Below are 8,512 nucleotides of genomic sequence, written 5' to 3'. Positions count from 1 at the left end.
TATTATTAGGTATTATAATTTATTATTATGTATAATAATATATTGTTATGTATAATATTTATTTGTGTGCTTGAATTATTTTGTTAAAGCTTCAAGTTTTTAAATAATATAAAACTAAATATTCTAATCATTAAATATCAGTGAATAAAAAATGAGAACAAATTAGTATTGAATATGGGAATGTACTTGAACTGAAAACTAAATTCAAAAACTTTGTTTTCAATAAAGTCTCACAATATTTGCAAAAAAAAAATCCTTCAACAAAAACACAACACTGTGGCACTCTAATATAAGAGCAAAAGCACCTGCTTTGAGAACTGAAGTGGTTTTAACTGCATTTTCTATCAAAAGAAACCAGTTAAGGGTAATAAAAAAATTAAATTTTATAACCATACCAACGTAAAATAGTTTTTGTTTCTTTGATCCCATAAACGTATTTCTATTGTATTAGTCGTTTTCATTTCAGTTTAATTTTGTTTTATTTTATTATTCATTTATTTGAACTTTCTTTACATCTTTTTGTATGCATTTTGTAATGTTTTGTTTTTACGATCTTATTTTTTTTTGTTTTGATATTTTTGTTTTGTGGTTTTTATGTTTTACTAAGCTTGTTTGGTTTTTATTGTTGTAGGCGACATCTTGTGCTCATGTAAGTTTAAGTATAATTTTTGGGTCAAGTTGTTGTTGCTTTTGATTTTACTTTCCGGCATTTTGTTTGAAATTGTTGCGTTCTGCCCATATTTTCCGCCCACCAACCGATTGTTAATAACAATCGTTATGTGCGCAAAAAATATTTATATTTCTAAAACTGAACTTAACTTTTGAAGTTTTTTCTTTATTATATATTATTTTGTAATAATTTTTTTATTGCTTTAGTTTATACATTTAAAGCGAAAGCAAAATTTTTTTTTTCTTATTGCATTTTCTTTGTGGGTGGCAACATTTTTTGTAGTAAAGTTTAGCGATGACAAATACGTTTGATTTAGGTTAAATATATTTCATTTTACAATGTGGAAATATTATTTATAAAAAGTAAAAGATGAATATTCTTGACATTATTGCTATTATTAACAGTTGACGTATTGTACGTTTTGCTACTTAAATGAAGAGATGGAAATTGAATTTCACATAATATATGAAAAAAACTTTTTCATATGTTAATTAATAGAATGATTTAACAAAATAAAATTAATTTACTATAATTTCGTTATTAATACTTAGATTTTAGTTTTTTTAAAAATGAACATACAATTGTGATAATTATAATATATACATATATGGGAAACCGTTTTTTTTTCTTCTTCTTAAATGGTCATAACACCCCTTATCAAGTTTCAACTTGACACAGCACTTCTGGAGCATTGTTATCCATTTTAACGATATGATCAAGCTTACGAAAGTACTGGATATTAATTTGCTGAACCACATCAATGTCGTGATAAAGCTCGTACATTATTTAATAATTTAGTGGAAAATATAAAGCTATATTACATGAATAAGAATAATGAAACGATTATATTAATGCACCAGTCTCTGAAGTTATACGTATAAGCATTTTTTTAATGAGAATTGGTAAATGCATGCCAGATAAGAGGGATATTAATAGGATTTATATTGCCAAAGCTAAATTAATATATCAGATAGCATGCAATACTATATCATAGAGAACATCTATAGATTGTTCTAAAAATAGAGATGAAATAAAAATCTTTATTGTCAAAAGTGCTAATAGTTATAAAATTAAAAAAGGTATAACGTTAGTCCTTTTTCAGAGTATTTTCATAATTATTTTTGAAAAATTGTTGCATTCCAACTTTGTTTCAATAATACCTAATTGATCGCTAATTAAAATTACTAAATCAATGTGAAGCATTGCTTAAGAAACTTTTATTCTAAAAACATTGCGCTGTTCAATTAATTGTCATTGAAGTATAGAACTAAATATAACTAAATATATAGACTTCGATTTTGTTATTGTCTGTATATTCCAACAAATTATATAACAAATACCATAGTTTTGTGTGTTAAAATTTAAATTATTTAAATACAAAATCTATAAATTTTTTTAATGTAAATTCTTATTTACTTAATTATTTTTTTAATTTTTATTATCATTTTTCATTAACTTCATTAATTCTCATATCTAACAAATGGACAGCTAGAATTTCTTAAACCAGAGTGATAGATCTTTCTGTGCTCACCACACCCAAAGTATCTTTTACAGTAATTATTGCTATTGAAACGGTTTTTGAAGATAATGCACACAACTTGCTTCATATATTTCTACATATTCTATCTTACAATTTTATCTTTAATTTTTAATTAAAATTAATTATAGCAGCTATTTTTAAAACTAATTAAAAATCGAAACAAAATGGTATGGGTACTGGTATCCTATTAAGTTACATATAATTACTAACATAAGTTATGTTAATTTATTTTACTGATTCCGTTTATCGTTTTATTATCTAGAAGATTACAGTTCAGTTAATAAATTAATGAAGTATCTTTTTATGGTTATTGGTTATTGGTTTCAGTAATTGTGGTTGTCAACAGGCACAGCACATAGATTATTAATTGTATGCAATCATAATGAATTCGTTTATTTTGTCGTTTTTGTGTTTGCTGATATATCATTTATTACAAATTTTAAATAGGTTAAACAAAAATGGTATTAAGAAAGTTGTATACAGTTAAAGACATTATTAAATAATTTTAAATAAAAAATTTCAAACATGTATAATTTTTAGAGTAAAACAATTGTTTAAAAAAGTGTTCAAATGCATTTAATTAAATATTCTACAAGTCAATTCCCTCAGAAAACAATAAACATGCTTTCATGTTGTTTTAAGTTGGTGAATGCCGTAATTTTAATTAACATGTACTTAGTTTGCTAACCCTGACGTTTGCCTCTCATGGTTACTTTAGGAATGCTCATATGCCAGCTATTCAAGTAATATTACGTGGCAGTGTCAGTGCTAAAGCACGAGTAAGGAATTGCATTTTAAAAAAAAAAAAAAAATGTATGGCTTTAGGTTTATCTTAGACCTTGATAATTTTTAAATACCATGCACGCATATTTAACCGCTAAGCCACACCTTTTTGACATATTGTTCATATGAGTAACACTCTATTATGTGACTATATATAACTGATTATTTGTATATAAATCTTTACTATATACCTATAGATGCATAAAATCAAGTTACTTGTAAATTTTATAGTTTCATCTCTTTACTAAATAAAGGAATTTAACAAAGTCAAAGTTTGAGCAACTAAAAACAAAAGGTTAAGGAAAAGCATAAGATCATTAAGAATACATAAACGACACGCATTTTTATGTTTATGCATCATAAAATAATACTATTAATTAGAGGATCTATCAGTAAAAACACTATATAAGATTTTGTTATAGCAAACAATTGAAATACAGTTAAATATGTTTATATCTAAATTAATTGATGGCTACTTTAAAAATTTTGAATGGGAAAGCAACATTTTAAGTTAGTAATGTCATAGAACATTTTTTGAAAAACATTTTTCATTGAATTATTATATATATTTATATTATATTATATACAGCCTACTGTTTTATAATTAAAAATGTTTACACTAATGTTTTTTACAGTAATATTCAATTTTAATTATTTCATTTGAACATAAATATTTACTACAGTGTTGTGCATAACAAAAGCAACTATAATTTGCCCATCAAATAAATAAGTTTTTTGTCTACTTTTTACTTTTTATTCAAAAATCTAAATATACAGTTTTATTTGTTATTGTATTAGCTATTATAAAAAAACAACAAAATCTACAATTCTTCATAACGGGTTAAATAATTCACAAAAATAATGAGATATTGCGAAATGCGACTGTGCAGAACAATAGCAACTTTATTTATTTTATTAAATTTTTGTATTATTTTTCTAAATTTTGTATAAAGCCCTTTGCTTTTTATTACTTGTGCACTTCTACGGGTCATAGGTGATATTAAATTGTTAATAAAACTATTTGGAATTTTATATCTTTCATCTTTAATGACCTCAAACATTTTGAAACTTTTCGACCCCCAAAGGGACGTTTGAGAATACTAAAATGTTCTCAATTGAATTAAAATCAGGTGTTTGGGCTGGCTAATCTAAAATTGGAATTCCATTTTTCAAAATCCATTCTCTTATCAGCTTTAGGGTGTGTTTTGGGTCGTTATCGTACTGATATACCCGTCGGAGTGACATTTCTCATCCGCCATGGGGTACCATATGGCTTTCTAAAATTTTTTTGTACACATGTTGGGCTATTATTTGATGAATTTCATGAAAAGGTCCAAGTCTAAATCTTGAGAAGCACGCACAAATCATTACTGACCCATCCCCATGCTTCACCGTCGCATGGCAGTTTCGCGGATACAAACGTTTTTCTTTTCCGCGACGTACTGTGCACATCCTATCAGAATTAAAGATATTTAATTTCGATTTATTGCTGAGAAAAGATGTTTTCCATTTAACAAGTGTTCAATTTAAGTGATATCGTTCAAAATTAATATTAATATTAATTCATATTACTATTAATTAGCGTAAAACAAAAAATCTAGTTCTTTTGCAAATGCTATTTAATTAACCTTGGTTTTTTGACTGGTCTGTAACTTTTGAAACCTGCTTCAAGAGTACGCCTACGTACAATATTTGAGTCCACATATAGTTTAAGCTCATATATGATCTTTTTCGACAAAATGAATCCTTTTTTTTTTGTAATTCATATGATGTTTCGATCAATTCTTTGAGTAGTCTTACAAGGGGCTTTACCCAAATAAACCGTTTTAACGGAATTTTGTCAAATTATATTTTTTTATAAGCTGCGAAACAATAAACTAATTAATTTTAAATATTTTGGCTATTTCATTTGAGCACTGCCATTTAAATATTTTTCAATTCTTGCTTTTTTAAACTTCAAAGTATACGTGTCACGAGCCATGATAAAAACGTACTTCCATTACCTGATTTAATATTGAACTATTCTGTGTTTCTGTTCTAATTTGCTTAAAAACATAAATCACAGCATAAAAATGCAAAAAATCAAAAAAATATCTTGCTAGAATGCACTTTGGTCATAGATCTATCATTGATCTAGTCTGAGTTGCTATTGTTTTGCACAGCCGCATTTCACAATATTTTATTATTTGTGTGAATTAATTAACCCGTTATGAAGAATTGTAGATTTTGTTGTTTTTTTATAATAGCTAATACAATATCAAATAAAACTGTATATTTAGATTTTTGAATGAAAAGTAAAAAGTAGACAAAAAACTTATTTATTTGATGGGCAAATTTTGGTTACTTTTGTTATGCACAACACTGTATATCTTATGTTGAGCCTTTTCTGAGTTAGTGCATCTGAGCACATTTACTCTATGATGGCTGGGGTTTCTGTAGAGTCCCACCTATCTCACTGACTAATTTGAGTATTCCTGATAATCTTCGTGATTATTCAATAATTCATCTATGTCCGACTTAACAAATTTAGTAAAAAATACCAAGTAGTTTTTGTATATATCGTAATTCTTCTAATAATTATAAATTGATCGCACATCGCAACCATAAGTAATACAATGTGCTCTAACTGTCACCCACATTTTTAATGACTTCCCACTTTCTTACAATAACTATGGTCGTCTTTATACTAGCCCTTCTGATACGATATTCTACTTAAATATGAGTATATAAGATCTTTGAATATTTTGAAGTTTCCTATTGTTATACTATGTGTTCAAGTTTATAAATTTTCATTCCCTAAAAAAATTTAGTAGTTTAATTAAATAATTGTTTATATTAAAAATCTCAATTAAATTATTTGAATGGTATTGGTATGAATTATTGTTATTAATGTTCAAACAAAATTGATCTCAAAAGATATTATTAAATGTAAGCCATGAATAACTTTTATATATTTACTTAAAAATTGCGAAAATTATATATATAAATAAGCCCTAAAAATAATTCAAATTAAAAGTCTTTACCAATATTTGAATATTTAATTTATTATCATAAATTATTCACGTTTGGATAATTTAACGTAATACGAAATTAATCTAAATTAAGGTGCGCTGCTTTACTTGAATATATTCGGTTATCATATATACTAGTACCATGGATATGAGTATCTGTACTTTTGTGTGCATTTACATTTATCTTCATTATACATTTTGTATCTACTATGCATTTGAATTGTCAAAAGACATTATCATTCATCAATCAAACTATCAAAATCCAGCTTAAGTGTGCCACAAAACATTAATACTACAAAAAAAAAATTATTGCAATATAAAATATTAGAAAAAGATTAACAATAAAGTCTAGAGCGAATACATTTGCCACAAACCACAACAAAATTATTAATTGTTGGCTGCATTCATGGCTCAAACAATGTTTGCGTAACTCAAACAATAATGCAAGCACAATGGCTGCAACAAAGCGAACGACACTTACAGTAGCTAACAGTACTCGAAGTGCAACTTGTGTCTGATCTTCAGACTCATATAGCATATCAAATCGAACATATAAGCACACTTGGTGCAATATTTACTCAATTTTTATGCTAACTGCAAAAATGTTTATTGTTATTGTAAAAATTGGAAAAATTGAAAAAAAATAAATAAAGATTTTGCCGACTTAAAAACTTTTAACTGCATTCGTGTCGATTCAAATTTGATACGCACAATAATAAAAAATTTAGAAACGTATCACGTACGCTTATTGCTTGCTTCGAACCAAACTATAAAAACTTCAGTAGTTACTATACAAATCATTAAACGCCAACTGTTCTGAATCACTCAAAGTAAATTAAAATATCTTTTATGTTGGGCTTACCATTGGAGGAGTGTACGACTTAATTGGCAAATGCACATAAATAACCTTTTTCTAACTACGTTGTCACTATGGTTTGACAATAGTCATTTGAAGTTCGTTGGTAATTAATGTACACATAATATATCGTTTTGAAATAATTTTTCTCTAATAAATGATTGTTCTACCGAATCCCTAAAGAATGATGGTAATGATCAGTTGATATGCTTCAAAGGTAATAATAATTAATAATAAAACTGCCAGTAAGTGACAGTTGACCTATAACTTATCAATTTGAGAAATAGCAATCAATTCGAGAACATTATTTTACTAATACTAATAAACATTATATGATAATGAATACTTTTGTGGTAAAGTGATAGCTTTTTAAAACTAATATCAAAGTTTAAAGATAATTATTTTGGATAGACTGTCGAGACCAAGAAATGTGAAACAATATGTCAATTCAAGCAATTTTATAACAATTCAAGTTATAAGAATAATTTGAAGACTTGAGTTACATTTATGTTTTAGGCTCCATGGTATATAAGGAATGAAAGTATCCACTGAGATCTACAAATTCCCTAAGTTAAAGCTGAATTTGACAATATAAGAAAAAAATACAAATACCGAAACTGATAAAGTTGAACTGCTTTCTTAATAAACCATCTAACATTCACTTTAATAAAATTTAACCCATTGATCTAAGTGAGGTTCGTGATATAAGGTTTACTTATTTTTAATTTTTTTTTTATAAAATGTGTAGTTAATTTAAAAAATGTAATATTATGTAATTAGTGATAAGATTCTACAACTTATTGTTAGCCTCATTGTAGGAGAAGATGCAATAAATAAAAGAATGTTTAAAAAAATTTTGTAGCTAGCTTTTTTACTTTAATCAAATTAATATAAATATACCTAACTAATTTTATCACGTAAAAATTATTTTGTTTAAATTTTATTTAATTTTGTGCTTTGGCTTTACAATAAATGCTTTGTCATATATATTTACTCTATCGCAATAGAACTTGCTGTACAACTTGCTTTCACCATAACCTCACTATATTGCTTAGGTATTTCTGTTCTTTAAGTTTAGCTTTTGTTCAATGTAGTGTTCTAGCACTCCATTAGCTCTATTTGTTGTTACTCTAAATTTTTCAATTTGTAATCGTTTGTTTTTATTATCTTTTTTATTTCTCAATAGTGTCAAAAATAATATTTTTCTTGATTAATATTTAAATTGAATAATAAATTTATTATTTAGATTTAAATTCAAATTTTTCAAATGATTATAATACTGTTTCATAAGTTATTTAATTGTAAACAATTTTTATTGAAAACATATGATAAAAAACGTTTTTTATAGTAATGCCATTTTAGCTACCTAACAGGTCCACAGATAACCTATAATTAATCTGTCTTCAATAAGATTCGATATTCATAAATATTTTATACATATTTTGGAAACAGATTTCATATAACTTAGAAATTGTTTTTTAAAGATATTATTTAATACTATATTTTGAAATTTTAAGATAAACACAATTTTTTACATATTATATACACATTTTTTATATCATTATATAAATATAAAATTTTCTAATATATTAATAAAAATATGTTTACTAATTAATAATAATGCATTTAAAATTTTTTTTCATTCATTTAAG

The sequence above is a fragment of the Teleopsis dalmanni genome, chromosome 1, assembly GCF_002237135.1.
Source record: "Teleopsis dalmanni isolate 2A chromosome 1, ASM223713v2, whole genome shotgun sequence".
Taxonomy (NCBI): Eukaryota; Metazoa; Arthropoda; class Insecta; order Diptera; family Diopsidae; genus Teleopsis; species Teleopsis dalmanni.
This window is presented reverse-complemented; position numbering follows the sequence as displayed.